Genomic DNA, 23,065 nt, shown 5'->3' on the forward strand with positions numbered 1-23,065 from the left:
CGTCTGACTGCCTTAAGTGGGACACATCGAACTATCTGTTCTAGGAAACTAGATGTTGTTGTGGGGTGAGAGGCCGCGAAAAACCAAAGATTGATTATAATCACTATATTTGAATAATTGGGATGAATGTGATGTTATGTTTGGTTTGGCATAATTGATTGGATTTTTATTAAGTGTTACTTGAATGCGATGTTGGGTATTATTGGACATATTTTATTTATGAATTTCTTTTATGAATATCATTATTTATGGTTAGCTTACCTCTATTTATTTGTTTGTATGTTTGTTGCATGTGCGATGATTGTATAACGTGTGTGTTATACGACAGCAAATGATAATGCAAAAGCTTTTGGCATGGAGTAGATCGACGAGAGACTGGGGTGAACTCGAGAGTTTTTATAATTATTTAGTTGTTTTAAATAAGATATTAAAAGTTATGTAATTTTCTTTTGTTCGCAATTATTATTGGAAGCTTTTCACAAAGTGACATTTTGAACCATGTAATTTAAATTAAATTAAAAGTTTTTATTAAGTACATTTTCAATGTTACTTCCTTTTCCACTATTAAAAATTCTAACGTTCCGTGACATCCCAAAATTGGGGTGTTATAGGCTTGGTTGACTTTTTTTAAGTTGACTTGTTGATCTTGACTTTGGGTTGACTTGTTGACCCAAAGGATTAGCTTAACCTAAAGCCAACATGCTAATTCAAATTTAACTTGTTTTGTAGGTTCATTAAGAGGTGAGACAAGGAAGGACAAATGGCGTATTTAGATGACTTTGGGAGAGCACATGTGGAGGAAAGAAAAGGAGCAAAGCTTTGGGAGAAACATCTAGAAAGGATGACCACATGCCTTGGCAACAAAGAAGTCTAGAAACATCTAGAAGGAACATCCACCTTGCCTTGGCCAAGAAGGCTTCTAGAATGTGACCATGTGCTCCTTTGTTGACCTACTTTCTAGACTTTAGGTTTTGTTATTTTCATTGTAATCCTTTTTAGCTTATTTGTTTTTGCTAAGAGGCCCCTAGACACTTCTATTTAAGGGGACCTTTAACACTTGTACAATGGTTGAAAATTTTGGAGAAATTAAACACCATTGTGTATCAACCATTGTGAGAGTCTTTCTCCCTAGGTAGTGAATGCTTTTAAGCCTTATCTTGAATCTTGATTCAAGTGGCGGCACATATCCACTCATCTTCAAGATTGCCATGGCTTCTTCTAGCCTAACCTTTTAGTGGCGTGCTTCTCACATTTTCATCATTCCTTTCCTTTCCATTTTATGCTTTCTTCTTCCTTTGTGTGTGTTACTTGTGTAGCGTCCCTACTGGAAATTACTTAATTAAAATAAATAAATAAGAAATGAAGATCAAACGACAAAATTTTATTATTTCCAAACGCGGGAAAATTTAAAATTTTATTCAATGCGCTAAAATTAGATTAAAGCTAAAGTAATAATCTTATTACAATTTTCAAAATCCAACAAAACAGAAGAAAACATAATTCATTTCCTAGCTCAAGTCCCCAAGCTAGCCCTCTCTCCGTCTTTATGCATCGCCATCATGACTTGTAATATCATCTGCTCCTATGTAACGAATCACACGATCATCACCAAACACAAACAGAAAGGGTGAGCTCATAATAAAAATAACACATACTTTAATAATATCAATTACCTAACTAATTTAGTCTAGTGAGTTCTTGGCCAATAATACCCTAAGGCTTCTCAATTGCAAATTCCTCAATTTAATGACTCTAACTCACCAAGTGTTCCTTCATTGTATAATGCTTAATCAATTATATGTAAATCACCATCAAATCGAGTACTTGAAAATAGGCAACCTACTACTATTGCACTGTAATGATACCAAACCTATCACTCATTGCCTTCCAATTAAGTTACACAATTCATGATGAGTTCCTTAACCTATAACATTAAAATTCTCCAACGTCTCGAAGTCTAGTATACCCTACAATCAGATCTTTTCAGATCCTACCATCCAAATCATCAATATTCTTCATTCTGGTTTAAGTTACATATCCTTACTATCTTTCCCTTCACCTCATATAAACATTCTTCATACACTATCAATTTCTACATTTTAATTCATTAAAACTTAAGCACAAAACTCTCATCCCTCCAATTTTCACTTCACGGACCAGACCCAAAACCACGATATCCAGTGTTGCCCATTGCCAAGCTGAAATTTCCAGCTATCGCCTGGCGGTAGATCATGCGCTGCCAAGTGGTGTATCAAATTTTGGAAGAATTCCCCTTTTCTTCCTTGCATGAGTCCCATTCGCTCCTCCGCCATCTCGTCTCGCCATACACTAAACATAATTCATACGCATTCCCAAAATTACACATGCATGAATAATGCCAAACTTAAATAGCTCTTAGACGTTGAAATCAATTTCCTAATTGTCCGCTTTCAACCCTTCTCATAATCCCATGATCACCCATACACCCTTGGTCCAAAGTTTCATTATACACTCAATCCTATTCAGATTAAAGCATAAATCATCATACGCAACGTACATAAACAAGTTTCCAGAAATCATGATAACTCCTGCGCCAAACAACACAAAAAAAGCCAAAATAGCTTCGTGTTGCCTCGCAGAAATTCATTATCCGCCAGGCGGTTCATGATGCTACCTAGTAACTAGGTCACTACTAACGCGTCGCTTGGCGACATCATCATGCCCGCCAGGCGGTTTCTAGGCGGAAAGTCAGAAACTTACGAAAAACGACGTGGAATTGGGTAAACTCTCATGCAATTATACATGGCAAAACACATTTATTCATACATAAGTCCAAACACAATGAATATCTCCCCTTACATTTAAAGTATGATTATCATGTTCCCATATTTGCCCAAAATCCGTCATGATCATGCAACACTCGATCATAGTGATATCATCAATAGTGGCCTTTTTCACACACTTATAACATCATACATTCGAGCTAACATATATAGGTTCATATATTCAACATGGCTCAGCAAGCACTACTAAAAACATACTCATCAATCACACATCTATATATTATATATCTACATTTACCAATCAAGGCCATACCGACACTTAAGCACACTTAATCATCCATTAACCAATCATGAGTGATGTATATCTCTAGCTGAAGATATCCAATACCAATCTCCACCGTTCAAAGTGAATAACAACATTTTATGAATCACTTGTCAAAATTTCACCTAAATCGGACGGTTAACGAATCGGGAAACACAATTTTACGAAAACTGTGCAAACTAGAAAAATCTGTGGCGCCTAGCACCCAGAATTGAAGAGCTTGGCGCCTGGGTATAAAACCTGCGCCCGGTGGTTCTTGTTGTGCGAAAAGTACAAATAATAGCTTTTTTGCATAGTGTTCGCATCGCCTAGCGGAGTCACCCTTGCCGCTAGGCTGTTCATCACAGAAAAACCTAGAATTGGGTTATCACTCATGCGCCTGGCGGCACATTCAAAGCCGTCAGGTGGTTTTTGGGAATTTTTCCAGAAACTTGAAAACACCATGATTTGGGATTATGCAAGGCATCATGATCATACATTACAATACAAAACAATCATAAAGCATGTATATACGTGAGGAACTCCCCTAACCTGATTTCCTTACTAAAAGCTTGAGAATTCCAAGGTTTTTCTTGATCAACAATGGTTTCCTTTAACACCTTCTGCAACAACCCTCAATCCTCTCTGGACGCGACTCTAATGCTCACAAAACAAATTTAGATGTTTTCCCTAGGCTGCCATATGCTTTTTCTTTCTATTTCTCTTCTCTCCCTCACTCTAAACTCACTTAATCAACCATCATTAATCAAAAAACGAAAATAGCATTAAGGTTGTGTTAATTGCTATTCAAGATACATTATGGTTTGTTTTTCCAACCCTCTTGGGGTTTCTTTGCCCTTTCACATTCATGCCAAAAGAAGTTTTGGCAAAAAGGTAGTTTAGTTTGGGTTCACCAAGGTTCAAACCCATAACCATGCTAATGTCAAACCACTACACAACCATTCAACGAATTCATGTTTCATGATAATTCCTATAAATATAGGATTACATTATCACTCATCATGCTCCAACACATTATTAAAATAATAATAAATTAAATAACATATAAATCACATACATAGGACTTGAACCCAAGTCCTCTCACACAATTAAGTACTCTCAACCACTTAAGCTAGTACTTTTCCACATCACACAAGTCAGAATTAAATGTCATAAAGGCTCCCACTACCCACATTTATTAATTAATTAATTAAATTGCTCGGGTCTTACAACTTGGGTTTTACTCTTTTATGTGTTGTCCACTCTTATTTGTTTTGAATCAATCCATTCTTCTCTTCTCTAGAACCTTGGAAAAGAACCTTCACATCTAGATAGCTTGCTATCTTAATGTCCAATGGAGATTTCCTTGGTTTTCTTAACCAATCATCACCATATTCATTAATCTTCTAAAAGGAACAAGATAATCCTACATCAAAGGCCCAAGATGAACTTCACATGGGTCAAGGAAGATATGAAGACCTAGCCTAGAACTTTTTTCTTGTAAATACTAGATTAGGATTTTATTTTGGGCTTTGTATTTTGGGCCCAATAAAATACGGTTTTCTTTGGGCCATGCATTGGGCCATTAAAGGAAAATGGGCTTTAGAAGTAATTTGGACCAAAAAGGGAATTAGGCATTGATTTGGGCTTGAACGAAACACATAATGCTAAAGGGATCTAGAAGCTTCAAGGCTTGCTCTCCAAGGCTCCAAGTCGACGCACCTTGGCAAAGAGAGTATGACTTGCTTAGGTGGCAAGTCACATCTCCCATATGCTCCCTTCTGGCTCCAAAATTCAAATTTCTAGACTCATTTTTCCCTCTTCTTTTTGGAGACTCCTTAGTCTCCTTTTGGCTATAAATAAAGGTCTCCTCTCATGTATTTTTCATCTTGAAATTGAGTAATGAATTGCTTCCCAAATTTGTGCACAAACCTCTTTTGAGCTCACCTTAGAGTAAACTCTTCTCTAATTAGTCTAGTCTTCTTAGGAGTTAGCCTCATCTCTCTTAAGAATCCTTCCACCTACACCAAACCAAATACCTTAAGCTTCCTTCCTTCATGCTTCCACGTCTAAGCTTCCATTCTTTACACAAGCTTCAAAAGAGACAAGGAGAAGCCATCTTTATTTTATTTTATTATTATTTTATTTTTATTGTTTAATTTTATTTCATTATTATTATTATTATCATTTTTAATATTATCATATTTTTATTTCCTATTCGACATTTTGGGGAAATGGTTGAGTTCTTCCTAGTTTAAATATTATTTGCTTGTATAAGATTGTTCATTGGGTATAACACTTTGTGTTGATGGTTTTATATGAATTTATTATAATTTTCTGGGAGGTACGAAAGTAAGGTTATGATGTTCATATATATATATATATGTGTGTGTGTGTGTGTGTATGTGTTTATGTATGAGCACGAGGAGGTGCATCACATGTGGTTACGAAGGTAACACAATGTAACTCTGCACAATTGTTTGGATGTGGACTTGGCCAAGGCTCTCGATAAAGAGTAATGGGAAGGTACAGTTCGTCGGGGCTCATGCGATGAGTAATGGGAAGTGGTATGTTTCGTCAACGCTTATGATACGAGTATGGGGAAGTTTTATACTTCACCGAGGCTCGGTACGAGAGTAATGGGAAGTGACATCCTGTGTAGTCTTATGTGCGAGGGTTACTATTCATCTTCTATTGATGTTGATTTTCATAATTTGTAATTGGCTTCGCATATTCATAATGGTGTATGCATGCGTGTGTTCAAGTTCATGATTGAATTCATATCCTTCTGGGTCTAGGGATTTGTTATTGATTGATGTGTTGTACAATGTGATGTTTATTGGGTGAGATGATGTGAATTAATCATGATTAATAGTTTGATGTTAGCTCACCCTTTTTTGGGTTTGTGTTTGTGCGATGAACGTATAACTTGTGTTATACAAGAGCAAAGGATAATACATGTGATTTTGGTGAGGAGTAGAGACGCGTGGGAATTTGGGATTTTTCTTGGAATGATTTCCAAAAGCTTTTTAGATGTTTTTATTGTTATGGTTTTCCACTAGTAATTTTTAGGTTTATATTTAAAATATAAACCATGGAGGTTAATTCTTAATTATTTTGCATGGATTTTATTTGCATGAAATTGGCAGGTACTATGTTTTAAAGTTTTGAATTTTCCTAGTTTAATAGGATGGTATCGAAAAATCTTACTGGATGTGTTATTTGAAAATAACTATTATCAGTGGCGTCCTAGACGAGATGTTACAGTTGGTGTCAAAGTTTTGGTTTTCAAAGGTTTTTGGGGCTTTGGGGAATGAGCTCGTTGTATTTCTATTGTGGAACTTTGATTGATATTGTGTTTATTATAAATCCTTGTAGAGTCTCTTTTAAGAAGTCTCTTGATTGGTAAAATTGGTTGAATTGTTTTTCTTATAATTGTTGTTTGAAATTGATGTGTACAATTCGGAAATGGCACAAAGACAGGACAATCCCAACACCTTTGCTGATGACATTGCACAAGCCATTCCTTGAATGGTCGATGTGATGCAAACACAACCTATAGCAAGTGTGCCTAGAATGGATAACTTCATGTGAATGGTCGATGTGATACAAACACACTCCTCAAAGGAGATATACTTTGTGAATGTCAGTTTGAAAATACACAAAAGACCCAAAAGCTGCCCCAGTTATGGTATTTGGGAAAAAGGTATGGGAAAATGGATCTATGAATGTCAAGGTGGAAAAAATTCATGTGAGACCCACAAAGTTGCCCCAGATTTGGGATATGGATTTTGTTCAGAAGAGATAATGGATATGGAAAGAATTGGCTAAAAGAATTGCCCAAGTTGGTTTGATTTTCTTTCACTTGCTTTGGCCAGTTAAATACACAAAATTAAGCTTATAAAAATCAGAACAATCAATATTTAATTTGTGTGGACTTTTATTTGGCTTGTAACGTGGCTATGGGCTAAAAGGCTTTGAAAGAAAGGATATAAAGGCCCAAATAATTTTTTAATTTTTTTTTGCAATTTTTTTTAAACAAGAGCTACCATCTAGGTATTGCAACAACTATTTCTCAAGACTTTTTTAAGACTTTGCTTTTTTCAAATTTTATTTCAATTTCTTTTCATTTGCCATCACTTTGTGATTACTTTTGCTTTTTGGCTTTGTTTTCATTGAATTTTCTTCATTTGATCACTGAGTGCTTTTTGTGTGCATCTCAAGCTAACTTCTAGTACGATGACGATGATAACCCTTGTGTGGGAACAATTTAAAAGAATTTTTTTTTTGGCTCAACAGGGTAACAAAGGATATTTTACTTTTTCGGACGAAGAAAAATGGCCACATATCATTTCAAATTTCGATTGCTTTATTTTCAAAAGATTAACTTTGTGACAAAGCTCAATGACTTCAACACGAGTCACTTTTTCTTTTTCTTTCTTTCCTTTGTTTCATCTTTTTTCTCCTAGATTGCCCTCTTGTGTTTTCAATCTAGTAGACTTCTTTTTCTTTTTTTTCTTTTTTTTTGAAAATTGTTTCTTATTTGTCTCAACGAATTCAGGGATCATCCAACTAGTGCAAACAGATAAATATTGGCAAATTTGCCCCAGTGTGAAAAATAATTTTTATTATATGAGTAAAACCAACGGTGTTAGGGCAAATCTTTTTATTTTGGGAGAGTGAAGGGTTGACGCTTTCTAGCCACACATGTACAAGTGTTTTCAAAAGAAAAGATCAAGTTGTTATTCTTCATTAAGCATTTTGACCCCAAAAGATATGACAACCCACATTTTTATTATTCTTTTCTCTCTTTTTTTGCTTTTTTTTGTATTTGAAAAACTTGAATTCAATGATTAGCAAGAAAAACAAATGACTCATAACATACTCCTTTTGCCTTTACTTTTTGTGTTTTTTTTATTTGTCATTTTTTTTGACACCCTTTTAGGACTTGTTGTGGAGGAAATCTTGAATATCTCAACTGCTTTGAAATTCATGAAGGATGACATGATGCAACTTATCAAAGTATTCATAACAATATGAAAGGTAATTCAACAATCTAACACAATATGAAAAACATAATATTTTCAATGTTTACAAAGCCATGGTGTTTTTCATGCCGAGGTGTTTTCATGTCCTTGTAGAGGATTTTCCTCAACATTAAGTTATCTGTCTTCAAATGTCAACAATCCTGAATCAATCAAGGATTGTACCTTCTGCTTCAAAGTCGTGCATGCTTCTGTTGAATGACCCGGTGCTCCTCCATCGTAATCACATCTTGTGTTTAAATCATAATTCTTTGGGTACGGAGGTCGTACAAGTTTAGTGGGACAAATATCTTTGAGGTTGTCGCGGAGGAGATTTGGTAACAGCTCTGTGTAGGTCATAGGGATATGAGTGAAATTGACAGCTTTTTTGCCTCGATTGTAATTTTTCCGCCCAATGTCCTGATGAAGGATTATCTTGTTCCTTTTTAAGATGATTGAATATGGTGTGAGTTGATTAAGAAAGCTAAGTGAAATCCCCACTGGACATTAAGATAACTAGTTATCTAGATGTGAAGGTTCCTTTCACAAAGCTCAACAGAAGAAGATGATGGATTGATTCAAAACAAAAAGGAAATGGAAAACACATAAACCATAGAAAATCAAGAACAATTAAAGGAAGAAGAAAACATAAAATGGAAAGGAAAGTAATGGTAAAAATGTGAGAAGCACGCCACTACAAGGCTAGGCTAGAAGTCATGGCAACCTTGAAGATGAGTGGATGTGTGCCGTCACTTGCTATGCAAGATAAGGCTTAAAAGTATTCACTCCCAATGGAGGAAACTCTCACAAATGGTTGAGACACAAGAGTATTTTTACTTCAAAATGTTCAACCCTTTTACATGTCTAGGAGCACCCCTTATATAGAAGAGTTTAGGGGCCTCTAAGCAAATAAAAGATACCTAAGGATGTCTCTACAAAAACCTAACCCTAGCTTCTAGAAACTAGGTCAAATAAGGTTACAAAAATGAGAGACAAAAGAGCCAACTATGGTGTGTGTAAGGCTAATTTCGTTCTAGCACAAAAGGAGACAAAGAATGTGTCTCATATGTCTCCAAAAAGTGGCCAAAGTGTGCTAAAAACAAAAGAGACCAAAGGTACATAGGTACACTTGTTTTATGCCTTTTACTTTATGCTTTATGCCTTTGCTTTACTCTCTCATCCACATCATTTATGCTCCCCAATCACCATGTGCCACCTAGCATTGCTTTCTTACTCCTAATTAACCTACAAAGCAAATAAACATAGATTAGCATGTTGGCTTAAGTCAAGTCAACTATAGTCAACAAGTCAAACCTAGTCAAAGGTCAACAAGTCAACTAAAGTTGATTCAACTAAGTCAACTTAGAGAATCAAAATTAACAAACACAAATGAAAGGGATGAAGGATTAGTGAACTTCCTTTCTAAACATGCTTAGTCTTCTTAAGCATGTGTCTTCATCCTTGGTTGGGGACAATCCTTCATCATCCTCCCCTTCTTGGAGAGAATTTGACCACAAATTCTTGAAGCCTTTGTGGATGGAACTTGACTTGATTTGGGGGAGGATTTGCGCCTCCCTTTAATGAGCTTTTGTTCCATCCTTTCTAAGGGTATTACCCCTAGCTTTGGTTAGGCCATCTTTATTTTCTAGACTACTCTTCCTCTCTTGCTTATGCTTTGGGCCTTCCTTTTTGGCTTGGGAAGAGAAGGAAGAGTGATGCACATCTTGCTTTGGAAGAATTTTTTTGTAGGCAAGTAAAACCTTGGTGAAAGCTTGCCCCTTTTCTTTTTCTTCTTTATCTTTTCTTATTATATTTCTATCCTTATTAACTTCTTGAGGTGATAGAGGTAGTAAAGTTGTCTTTTTCCCATTTTTGAAGAAAATGTATTGGTTGGTATAGCCATCATGTAAAGTTTGTTTATCAAATTGCCATGGCCTACCTAGTAAGATATGTGTGACTTCCATGGGAACAACATCACATAGCACCTCATCTTTGTAGCTTCCTATAGAGAAGTTAATTAGGACTTGTTTATTGACATCTATTTCTCCCTCTTTAATTATCCAAGCAAGCTTGAAGGGCTTAGCATGAGGAATGGTCTCTAAGCTAAGCTTTTCCACCAACCTTGTGCTAGCTACATTGGTACTACTTCCTCCATCAATAATTAGAGAGCAAACCCATTTGTTAATTTTGCACCTAGATTGAAAAATGTTTTCTCTTTAAGTTGGCTCAAGCTCACTTTGATCTTGACCTATCATGCGCCTTAATAACATAGGCTCTTTCTCAAAAATTTTAGTTTTACTAGAGGAAGAAGATTCTTTTGAAAGAGAATGGGGAGATGAGTGTTCACTTTCAACATCATTACTCTTCTTTAAGATCATGGTCCTTTTGGTTGGGCAATTTAAAGCAATGTGATTATAACCCAAACATTTAAAACATTTAATGGAACTTGATCTTTGAGAAGTGGAACGGTGAATGTGATCACTTGGTGACTTACTTTTACTTGGTGGTTCTTGATGAGAGTTAGAAGGGAACTTATCATGTTTCTTTTTATCCTTTCCCTTCCATGAGTGACTAAAGTAGTGGTTGGGTGAGTAACTCTTCCTTGCCCTTCTTTTTCTTTTCAATTGAATTTCAATCCCAAGGGCAAGTGTGAAAATATTTTCAAGAGTGGAGTACTCATACAACTCTACTTGGTCTTGTATGTCTCTCCTAAGACCACTCACAAATCTTTTTATTTTCTCTTTGTTAGTCTCTTTTATTTCAACCCTACGCATTTGAGACTCTAATTCTTTAAAGTACTCACTCACATTCATAGAACCTTGGTGAAACCTTTGGAGCTTCAAAAGAAGTTCCTTCCTATAAGAGGGAGGAACAAATCTAGCGCGCATAAGAGTTTTAATGTCCATCCAAGAAGCCGCAGGTGGCCCTTGGTCATAATTCTTACAAACTTTATGCCACCAAGTATTGGCATACTCCAAAAATCCTAAAACTACTAGATCAACTTGTGTTTGATCCTTTACATGATTTTCATTGAAAATTTGATCAACTTTAGCTTCCCAATCAAGGAAGACTTTGGAATCACTTCCTCCATAGAACTTAGGAATCTTTGGAGTTTGCTTCTCTTGTGATGGGTTGCGCCTAGAATGCCCTGTTTTCCTAGCCTCTCTTTCTTGCTCTTTAGCTTCAAGCCTTTGAATATGCTCTTGGATTCTTAGGTCACTTTGCTGCTTGTCTTTTCTTAATTGTTCAAAGGCCTCCTTCCTAGACAACTCCAAATCACGAAGCAATCTCATCAATGTATTGTTTTTGTTTGGTGTAGGTGCATTTGATGAACTTGCCATGATTCCTACAACAAAAATACTCAAATCCGAGACAAAATAAATGGATTAGAGGTTAGACAACATGAAAACGGAGACCAAATCCAACCCAAAATGTAACCCAAGTGTTTAGATCACTCTCCCAAAGTAACAAGGCAAGGCTAGCACTCAAAATCCACCAAAGGAGTGAAGCAAACACTTTTAAAAACTTGTTCAAAACCTTTCAAATGCAAGACAAGTGATTCGGCCACAACATCCCAAGAGTTTCAAGAAAAGAAAACTACTAAGACAAAACAAAGAACACCTAGTGACAAGCAAGAAAAGCACAAAAACAAGGAAAGCTAAACTCTAAAGAAGAAAAGTTTGAGACAAAACTTTTAACAAGACTAAAATAAGAAAAGCACATTTTAAAGACTCTATGGAAAGCACTTGACAAGCATCTTCAAGTCTTAAATCATGCATACACCAAGAAAGACCATAACCAAGTTAAAGCATGGAACTAATTTGCCAATATCACCCACTTCTCAAGCATGAAACTAGTTGCATAACACTTAGTGAAAAACACACTTTTAGTTCACCGATGAGCAAGATTGCTCTCGGGTTTTAGACAATATTTGGTGCAAAAATTTTCTTCTTTTCACAACTAGTTTCATAAAATGGTGAGAAAGAGTTTTAGGTGGCTTGAACACTTAGTTCCTCAAGTTTTAGGCCAAAATCAATTTCATGGAGCATACATCAAGCAAGACATAAAGTGAAAGCAAGATTCAAATACTTGGAAAAACAAGAATAAGAAAACTTCAAGCTAACATATGACATATGACTCAATCAAAAGTTAGGCGCATTTAAAGACTCAAACACGTAGCTATCATGCATTTAAACTTTTGGAAAAGAAGGTCAATGATTAAGCACACAAAGGCATGTTATCTAACAACATTTAGGAGTAAGAAGAGTAACAAAAATAGTAGCCAAAACTGCCCAACATAACCTGAAAAATGTTGATTCGCGGTGATCTCGGCAGCTCTGACCTTTGCTCACTATTTCAATCATAACTCTCTCCACAGAACTCCAAATGCATTGGTTATTTTTTTGTTAAAAACTAGAATAATAGAGCTTTCTTCGGACATCAAGAACGTAATTTTTGGACCACTGAGCAGGTGTAGTTTAATCTTTTAATATCGTGAACAGTTTCTGCCAGCATTGTTTTTATGTAGACCATTCAAAGATAGCTACACAGGACAAGGTTAGAACATGAAAACACCATATTCAAGGACAACCAAAGCTCTAGATACCAAATGATGAAGGATTATCTTGTTCCTTTTTAAGATGATTGAATATGGTGTGAGTTGATTAAGAAAGCTAAGTGAAATCCCCACTGGACATTAAGATAGCAAGCTATCTAGATGTGAAGGTTCCTTTCACAAAGCTCAAGAGAAGAAGATGATGGATTGATTCAAAACAAAATAGAAATGGAAAACACATAAACCATAGAAAATCAAGAACAATTAAAGGAAGAAGAAAACATAAAATGGAAAGGAAAGTAATGGTAAAAATGTGAGAAGCACGCCACTACAAGGCTAGGCTAGAAGCCATGGCAACCTTGAAGATGAGTGGATGTGTGCCGCCACTTGCTATGCAAGATAAGGCTTAAAAGTATTCACTCCCAATGGAGGAAACTCTCACAAATGGTTGAGACACAAGAGTATTTTTACTTCAAAATGTTCAACCCTTTTACATGTCTAGGAGCACCCCTTATATAGAAGAGTTTAGGGGCCTCTAAGCAAATAAAAGATACCTAAGGATGTCTCTACAAAAACCTAACCCTAGCTTCTAGAAACTAGGTCAAATAAGGTTACAAAAATGAGAGACAAAAGAGCCAACTATGGTGTGTGTAAGGCTAATTTCGTTCTAGCACAAAAGGAGACAAAGAATGTGTCTCATATGTCTCCAAAAAGTGGCCAAAGTGTGCTAAAAACAAAGGAGACCAAACGTACATAGGTACACTTGTTTTATGCCTTTTACTTTATGCTTTATGCCTTTGCTTTACTCTCTCATCCACATCATTTATGCTCCCCAATCACCATGCGCCACCTAGCATTGCTTTCTTACTCCTAATTAACCTACAAAGCAAATAAACATAGATTAGCATGTTGGCTTAAGTCAAGTCAACTATAGTCAACAAGTCAAACCTAGTCAAAGGTCAACAAGTCAACTAAAGTTGATTCAACTAAGTCAACTTAGGGAATCAAAAATAACAAACACAAATGAAAGGGATGAAGGATTAGTGAACTTCCTTTCTAAACATGCTTAGTCTTCTTAGGCATGTGCCTTCATCCTTGGTTGGGGTCAATCCTTCATCATGTCCTGATTGGATTTTTCGGACTGAGACATTTGAGGATAGACAATGGGGTGTAGATTAGCTCTTCGCTCTGTTCTTATCCCACACCTAGAACCATACTCATTCAAATTTGCTACCAAATTTGGGTCAAGTGCAATTTTTCCATTCTTTATGCCGACCTCAATCCTTTCTCCCATTATAATCAAGTCTGCAAAGTTCAAGGAAACACTACTCATCATATGTTTATAAAAGGGTGACTGCAAAGTATTTATAAATATAGCCACCATCTCTTTGTCATGCAAAGGTGGCTCTACTTAAGCAGCAATCTCTCTCCATCTTAAAGCATACTCTTTGAATGTCTCTGACTCATTTTTCTCCATGTTCTGCAGTTGAAATCTATCAGGCACATTATCATCGTTATATTCATATTGCTTCATGAATGCAGCCACCAGATCTTTCCAGGAACGAATTTGGGTTGGTTCCAAATGCATGTACCAATTAAGAGCCATGCCAGTTAAGCTTTGCTGAAAGAAGTGAATCAATAATTTCTCATCATGAATGTAGGCAGTCATTTTTCTACAGTACATGGTTATATGATTCTTTGGACAAGTGTTCCCTTGATACTTTGCAAACTCTGGCAATTTGAACTTCGGAGGTATCACCACATCTGGAACTAAGCACAACTCTGCAGCATTTCCAAACTCAAACTTTTGTACACCCTCTATAGCTCTCAGCCTTTCCTCCAACATTTCCAATTTGTTTGTGAAATCTTCAACATTCAGAGGTGTAGTGACATGGGGTGAAGGTTTCACCTTGGGTTGCTTTTCCATTGACACATGTACTACATCTGGTTGAACAATTCCTTGGGTGCTTATAAAGGTGGATGTTCAAGGTTCATTCCCCTTCGTATCATGAGTTGCAACCATGTAGCTTGTAGCTTTTTTCTCTAAGTCAAATCCAATGGGTGGAGTGTAATCCGGAGGAAGACCGTATGGAGGAAAAACTTGGGTTTCTTGAACCCTTTGTTGATGTTGTTGAGTGGAAGTCTCTCCAGAGTTTTCTAGTGTCTTTATGGCTTCCAAAATCTCATGTATTTACTCCTTCAATTGTTGAATATCTATCTTCGTTGCTTCATGAGTTTCTCCCAAATTCTACTCTAGAGTTCAACATTCACATTAATTACGCCATACACAAGTTAAAGGTAAACATGAATATATACATACAAAAGAGAAAGGGGAAAACAAACATTTAAATTAAACACATCACTTTCGCATATTCAATTAAATAGGCTCGACTCTCTGTTGTCCCTGGTGAAGTCGCCATCTGTCGACACCAAAATCGCGACGAAACGACGAGCTAAAAATAAATTGGTATGGAAAAAGAGATTAGAGGTCGCCACCATAGTTTATTCTGGAAAACGGAAAACCATAAAAATAAAATAAAGTCTGCAAAAACCAAATTTAGGGTCCGGGAGTCGGTTACGCGTAAGGAAGGTATTAGCACCCTACAACGTCCGTCCAAAGGCGGTACCTTTAATAAAATTTGCAAAAGAGATGTGTTTATTTTAAATATTTATTTTTCTCATAAATAAGAAAATATTGAACAAAATTATTCTTTTAGTAAAAAGGACACGACAAGGATTAACCTTGGTCCTACGTATTCTCATTAAAAAAATGAGAAATCAGGACTACGTAGTTCTTTATAAAACTATTCAAAACGCATCATATCTTCCCTAAACTTCATCTTCTTCCTCACGTTGCTACCCACCGCAGACACTATTCACATTCATTGCCTAAGATGACAATATTTTTCTCTTTCTAATATGACCACACAAAATGTAATAGACCATCGTAGCAAAGTAGAAAGCAAAAACGTGTAACCTGTTACTTCCCAATTTGATTTCGTTCCCTTGTGCTTTTCCTAAAGTATTCTTATTCCCACTACATCCTTATACTCCACAGTCTAGATTTTCTCCCAATTTCTCTCCACATTCGCACACAGGTGCTAAAAAATAGAAAAAGGTCTCAGGATCTCATAGTCTCTCATGCTCGTTCCTTGAGTTCTTTTTCTTTCTCCGCTTCAACAAAGAGAGGTTTTCACACAACACATAACCAGATTTTTCTCCTTTATCCATTGTCATCTTCTTCCCAAAGTCAAAAATATCCTTTTTGGATCTCACTCTCATCACCCTCCATTAAAGATCATCCTTGAGCAACTCACACTAAGGGATCACACACCATGTTACCAAACACAAAAGGAGGCCACCTGAAAAACATTTTTTTGGAGAGTGAAAGCCGTCAAAGATAAAGCCATGAGAAGATAAGAGAGAAAACACACAACTAAAAAGGAAGAAAGAATGATACTAAAACCCAAAGGCACCTGCAAGCGTTTATTGGAGAGTGAAACTTGTCAAGAAAAGGAAGAGGACAAAAAATAGAGACTATACACCAAAGGGAGAAACAGTGAAAACAACACAAGTGTACTACACCTAGGCGGATCAAGGCGACTACTCGTACACTTCCAAGCCTTTGACGTGATACCTCTCTCGACAAAGCTGGGGGACTGGTGTACTGCACCTAGATGGACCAAGGAGACCACACGGCCAAGGCTGCCTATACATAACCCCATAAAATTACTGAGTACACAACCAGTCAAGCATAAACACATAGCAGCCCAGGCCGCCTACTTCAAAGGATAAGGTGTAAATAGGCTGATGAAATTAAACTTAGAATTTTGCAGACACGGCCCTTGATATCAACGAACATTAACACAGGGCCTAGGCGCAGCCCAGGCCCATCTAGAGATCCAAGTATCAACCCAGCCCATAAAGGTTGCAGCCACAATTAATGACTCTATAAATACACATGGACCCCAACAATTGAGAGGTGCGCTTTCATTAATCCCTTAATCAAAGATTTGACTTTTTTAGAGCCCTTTTGCGGACTTGATCGTTGGAGACCTCTCCGCAGGTAACCCCTTAAGTGTCCAAACCGTATACACCGACAGATGGCATGCACAAACCGAGAAGGAGCCAACTCGAGAGGTCAAGGATTGAGGTAAGACGATATTTGTGTCCCTAACATCTCTTATTTGTTTTTGTAGGAACAATTGGCGTCCACTTGGGGCACGAAGTGATACCTTACTAAGCAATCTGCACACTATCGAGAATGGTCTCCACCCGCAGTAGAGCTGGAATTGTGAAGCACCCCGAGGCAGGCCCTACTACACCTGCTAACGTCACTCCGGACTTGGCCACCATCCTTGAAGGCCAAGCCAAGATGCAACAAGAGCTCACTGACATGAAAAAGCGTAATGTTGATGAGATGGAAGCGCTTAGGCAAGAGAACTCGAGGCTGAGAAGAAAGATCGAGGCTGACCCTACCCAGAAAGGGAAAGGCAAGGAATCATCATAAGCCCCCAAGTCCTCGGCCTACCAACCCAATGAGGAAGAAATTGAATACAACCCCACCCGGCACACCTTCACCACTACTCAACAAACACCCATCATCTCTATCACCACACAAACATTCATCATCCAACCACCATCCCTAAGCACCCCACAGCAACCACCCCTGCTGCCACCCTTCCCATCACCCATATCCCCCCTCATCACTTCACCACTACTTTTCCTACCCTCATCCGCCATCCCATCCCACCACACCCATTACCACCCCAACCACCCAGATGTTGCCACCCTTTCATTGACGCTATTACCAACACACCTCTCCCCGTCCAATGGAAACCCTTTACACTAGACTGTTATACAGAAGAAATCGACCCCGACGAGTACTTCAAAATATACATAACCTATGTCACCCTCTATACATCCCACAACGTCATTTTCTGTAAAGATTTTCCCACCACCCTCAAAGGCCCTGGCCTTGAATGGTTCACCACCCTCCCCCATACTCCATTGACTATTTTGACACACTATCCCACATGTTTACTACACACTTTGCCGGCAGCTGCCCCCATCAAGCCACAACCTTATCCCTCCTCAACGTCATACAAGAACGAGGTAAGACGCTGCACGCACACCCAACCTCATGCAAGAAATGATCTTGTAATGTATGACTCTCACCCTCAAACCAAGACTATTCGCTAATAACATCTACCTCCACCCCCGGCCTCCATGCACGAACTCAAGCTACGTGTTGCGGATTACATCCGCATGGAAGAGATGCAGAACCTCCATACCAAATTCTGCAATGACTACACCCCCTCAACCACGGGCCCACATAAACCACCTCCACGACCTAACTCTAGACCTAGAGAGCCTAGACAACCATAGTTCACCAGATACGCTCCTCTAAGCGTCACTGATCTTGACTTCTCGACAAAGCCTTCCATGCTGATCTCATCCCACCACCTCACAAAACATCCAATCCCTCAATGCCGACATGACCAAGTACTACTGATACCACATAAATAATAGCCACACTATAGATGAATGCAAAGCGCTCCAAGATAAAATTCAAGAATTGGTTCGCGTCGACCATTTTCGCCGCTTTGTCCGCAGGGACTGACCCCCACATCTATCCCAGTCCGATAACCGACATCCCCCTCGCAGTACTCGCCATGATAATCGGACAAATCAACCCAACTGCCAAGAACCACAACTTGTCTGCACTGACGTCAACCCAGCTGATCTCTCCCTATGCGGCACAATCAATACCATTTCAGGGCCAGTGGCGGATACACCTCATCGGCCAGAAAGAAACACCTCTGTCACCTCTAATCCATCAATCACATAACTCACTCTCACCACAGACGTCGCATGCCCGCCATCACCTTTACTAACGACGATTTCCACAGCATCAACCACCAATAGCATGAGCCCATGATAATCACTGTGGAACTCAAAAACTACGCAATAAAAAAGGTGCTTATCGACTAGGACAGTTCCGTTGACATCCTCTAATGGACAACTTACCAGAAACTCCAACTTCCACCCACTGCCATGGTTCCCTATGATGAACCTATCTACGGGTTCTTCGGAGAGAAGATCTCAACTCGTGGATTTATAGACCTCCATAATGTTTTTCGGGAAGCATCTCAAACCAAAACAATCCCCATCTACTTCCTTGTCGTAGACGTACCCATCTCATTACAACGTCCTCCTTGGCCGACCATCCCTCAACACTCTAGGAGTCGTCGTCTCCAAACTCCACCTAGCCATGAAATTCCCCTCCTCATCAATTGACATCCTTACCATTCATGCCGACCAACGGCTCGCACAAGAATGCTATATGGCAAGCCTGTGCCCTCAGCTACCAATCCTACAAACCAACAACATTGAACGCCCACTCGGCTCTCGCGTAGCTTTATCTTGCGAGGACCTAGACCCTAGAGTAGTATGCGACATACAAATCGAGCCAGTTGAAGACATTGTAAGTCTATAGCTCTCTAATGGCCGCACTCTAAAATTGGGTACTGGCCTCCAACAAGAACAACGCGATATCTTAGCATTCACCCTTATCGCTAACACCGACCTCTTTGCCTGGTCAGCCGCAGACTTATCTGGTGTCGACCCTCAGGTAGTAGTTCATAAGTTGTCCATCTACAAAGAAGCCAGGTACGTCTCGCAAAAGAAACGAAAGCTGGAAGAAGAACGCTGGCTGACACCAAAAATAGAGACCGAAAAGTTACTCAACGCTGGCTTCATCGAGGAAGCCCACTACACCACCTGGCTATCTAACGTGGTCCTAGTCAAAAGAGCTAATGGAAAATGGTGAATGTGCGTCGATTATACGGACCTTCACAAAGCTTGCTTCAGAGATGCCTACCCATTACCCAACATCGACCAACTAGTAGATGGTGCAGCCAACAACAAGGTTCTTAGTTTTTTAGATGCATACTCCGGGTACAACCAAATTCCAATGGCCACAACCGACATGAACAAGACTGCATTCATCATTGACGACGCCAACTATTTTTGTAAGGTCATGCCTTTTGGCCTAAAAAATGTAAGCGCTACCTACCAAAGATTAATGGACAAAGTGTTCAGCCACTTGATGGGCAAGTGTGTCGAAGTATACGTCGACGACATGGTTGTCAAATCACCTAGCCACCTACAACAGGCACAAGACTTGTCTACAGTATTTTCCACGCTACGACAATACAACCATAGACTTAACCCTTAAAAGTGCGTCTTTGGCGTCTATCGTGACAAATTCTTAGGTTTCATGCTCATACAACGCGACATTGAAGCAAACCCTAAGAAGTCCACTACAATCATTGAAAATGCGAAGCCCCAACAATGTCAAAGAAGTCCAACGCCTGATAGGCCGCCTAACCGTCAAATCCAGATTCCTCCCAAAACTAGCCGAACAAACCTAACCCATTATCCATCTACTCAAAAAATTTGCGAAGTTCTCTTGGAACGACGAATGCAAAAAATTTTTCCAAAACCTTAAGATCACCCTCACATCCCTACCTATCCTCCACAAATCGGATATAAACCAACTCCTCCTAGTATACATCACCATAACAGATCACACGGTCAACGCCGCCCTGGTCCAAGAATTCGCTGGTATCCAACACCAGTGTACTTCGTCAGCCGAACTTTGCAAGATCCAGAGGCCAGATACCAAATGGTGGAAAAACTAGCACTCTCCCTGGTGCATGCAGCAAGACGCTTATGCCCTTACTTCCAAAACCACAACATTATTGTCAAGACTGATTACCTCATCCAAAAAATCCTCCAAAAGACTGATCTTATTGTACGAATGTCGTCCTGGGCCGTGGAGCTCTCTAAATTCAACATCTGTTATGAACCCCATGGCCCCATAAAAGCCTAATGCCTACTAGACTTCGTCAACGACCTTCATCATACCTTTAAGGAGGACCAATGTATGCTTTATGTTAACGGTTCCTCAAATCCAAAGGGCGCAGGCGCCAAAATTGTCCTAGAAGGCCCCAACGATATCCTCATTGAAAAATCTCTCCACTTCGCATTCAAAACTTCCAATAATCAAGCCGAATATGAAGCCATCCTCGCAGGTCTATCCCTCGCACGCGAAGTGGGCATCAAAATACTTATATGCAAGGTTGATTTCAAGCTCACTGTAGGCCACCTCAACGATGAATTCACTCTCCTACAATACTATCACCTAGTCTGCAACGTCATACAGTCTGCCTTTAACCGAGTACGTGTCCAGCGCATACCGAGAAGTGAAAATGTTAGAGCCAATATCCTATCTAAATTGGTAAGCACTAAGATAAAGAGCAGACATAAGTCCTTACTACAACATACACTATATGCACCATCCATCACAAACATCTGCCTCAACCTAGACAACACTGAAAACTGGACAACCCCATGCGTCTAATACCTCAAAACCGGCAACCCCCCACCCAATACTGACAAAGGTTTATTGGCTAAAGCCATAAGGTATACGATGACAGGTGACAAACTATACAAGCAAGGATACAGCCAGCCACTACTCAAATGTGTTACAACAGAACAAGCCCAATACGTAATGAAGGAACTTCATGAAGGAATATGTGGATACCATTCAGGCGCACGAACCATGACCAATAGAATACTCAAAGTCGGCTACTTCTGGTCAACCATGGAGGCGGACTGCCACACTTTTGTCAAAAAATGCATACCATGTCAGAAACATGGTAACCTCATCCATTAGAAGCAAGAACAAATGCATTCCATACTCTCCCTATGGCTTTTTTGCGAAATGGGAAAATGATGAAGGATTATCTTGTTTTCTTTTAGAGTTATGAATATGGTGAAGTTGTTTAAGAAAGCTTTTTGAAAATTCCCACTTGACATTAAGATAGTAAGCTATCTAGATGTGAAGGTTCATTTCTCAAGCTCATGAAAGGAAGAAGAGAGTTGGATTCAAGCTTAAACTCACACGGCATTAATAACACTTAAAGAACCAAAATGAAAGAAGAAACATTAAAAATGGAAAGCATAGAAGATGAAGCATGGAAGAAGCACGCCACTCATAGGGGGGGTCTAAGCCAACCAAGCCCTAGAGATGAGTGATGGTGTCGCCACTTGCAAGCAAGATAAGGCAAAGGTGAGTTCACTTTTAGGAAGGAGAGCTCACGAAAATTTAATGGTTGAAACACAATAGTTTAGAAACAAAATGATCAACCCTTTTACAAGACAAGGAGCACCCTTTAAATAGGAGTTCATAGGGGTCCTTTAGCAAATACAAAAACATGAAAAAGGATTAACTAGCAAACACTAAACCTAATGTGAGAGTGAGTCTTGGCCAAGTGAAGGGAGATGATTGGTGGAGGCATTCCCATGAGGATTCTAGGCCAAAAGAGGAAGGAGACCAAGTGACCTTCTAAGGAATAAACCACAAAGGCAAAAGGAGACAAGGTACATGTCTACTTTTGCTTTTGCTTTATGCTTTTTGCTTTCCTCTCTCTTCCACTTCATCCAAGTGCTTTAATCACCAAGTGCCACCTAGCCATCCTCTATTTTCTCTTAATTACCTACAAAAAAAGACAAACAAGAATTAGCATGTTGGTTTAAGTTAATCTAATCTTGGTCAAAGGTTAAGTTTGGATCAAAGTCAACAAGTCAACCAAAATAAGTTAACTAGAAACCAACTTAGGGAATTCAAACTAAAGTAATGCAAAACAAAGATAAAGGTGATGGAATAGAAGACTCCCCTCTAGACATGCTTCTAGTGATCCTTCTTGAGGGAGCTTCTAAGGAGGTGGTCACGCCTTCATCATCCTCCCCTTCTTGGAGAGAATTCGAGCACGAATTCTTAAAGCCTACATCAAAAGGAGAAAGGTCACAAACATTGAATGAGTTACTTATGTTGTAGCTTGGGGGTAAGTCTAACTCATAAGCATTGTTGATAATTCTCCTAATGACTTGAAAGGGGCCATCCCCTCTAGGGAGGAGCTTAGACTTCCTTTGAGTAGGGAATCTCTCCTTTCTCAGTTGAAGCCAAACCCAATCTCCCTCTTGGAAGATGACTTCCTTTCTTCCCTTATTACCATCCTCTTGTTGTTTCTTAACTCTCCTCTCAATGGTTTCCTTGACTTTTGAATGCAAGTCTTGGATGTACTTGGCTTTGGCCTCACCATCTTGGCAAGTCCATGCCTCATGAGTCGGAAGGGGAAGGAGGTCTAAGGGAGTTAGGGGATTGAACCCATACACAACCTCAAAAGGGGAATGAGAAGTAGTGGAATGCACAACCCTATTGTAGGCAAACTCTATGTGGGGAAGAAGTTCCTCCCACTCTCTAATGTTTTGCACTATCATACATCTTAGCATTTGCCCTAGGGTTCTATTAACCACCTCGGTTTGGCCATCACTTTGGGGATGGCAAGTGGTG

Source organism: Vigna unguiculata, chromosome 5, assembly GCF_004118075.2.
Source record: "Vigna unguiculata cultivar IT97K-499-35 chromosome 5, ASM411807v1, whole genome shotgun sequence".
In the NCBI taxonomy this organism is placed as follows: domain Eukaryota; kingdom Viridiplantae; phylum Streptophyta; class Magnoliopsida; order Fabales; family Fabaceae; genus Vigna; species Vigna unguiculata.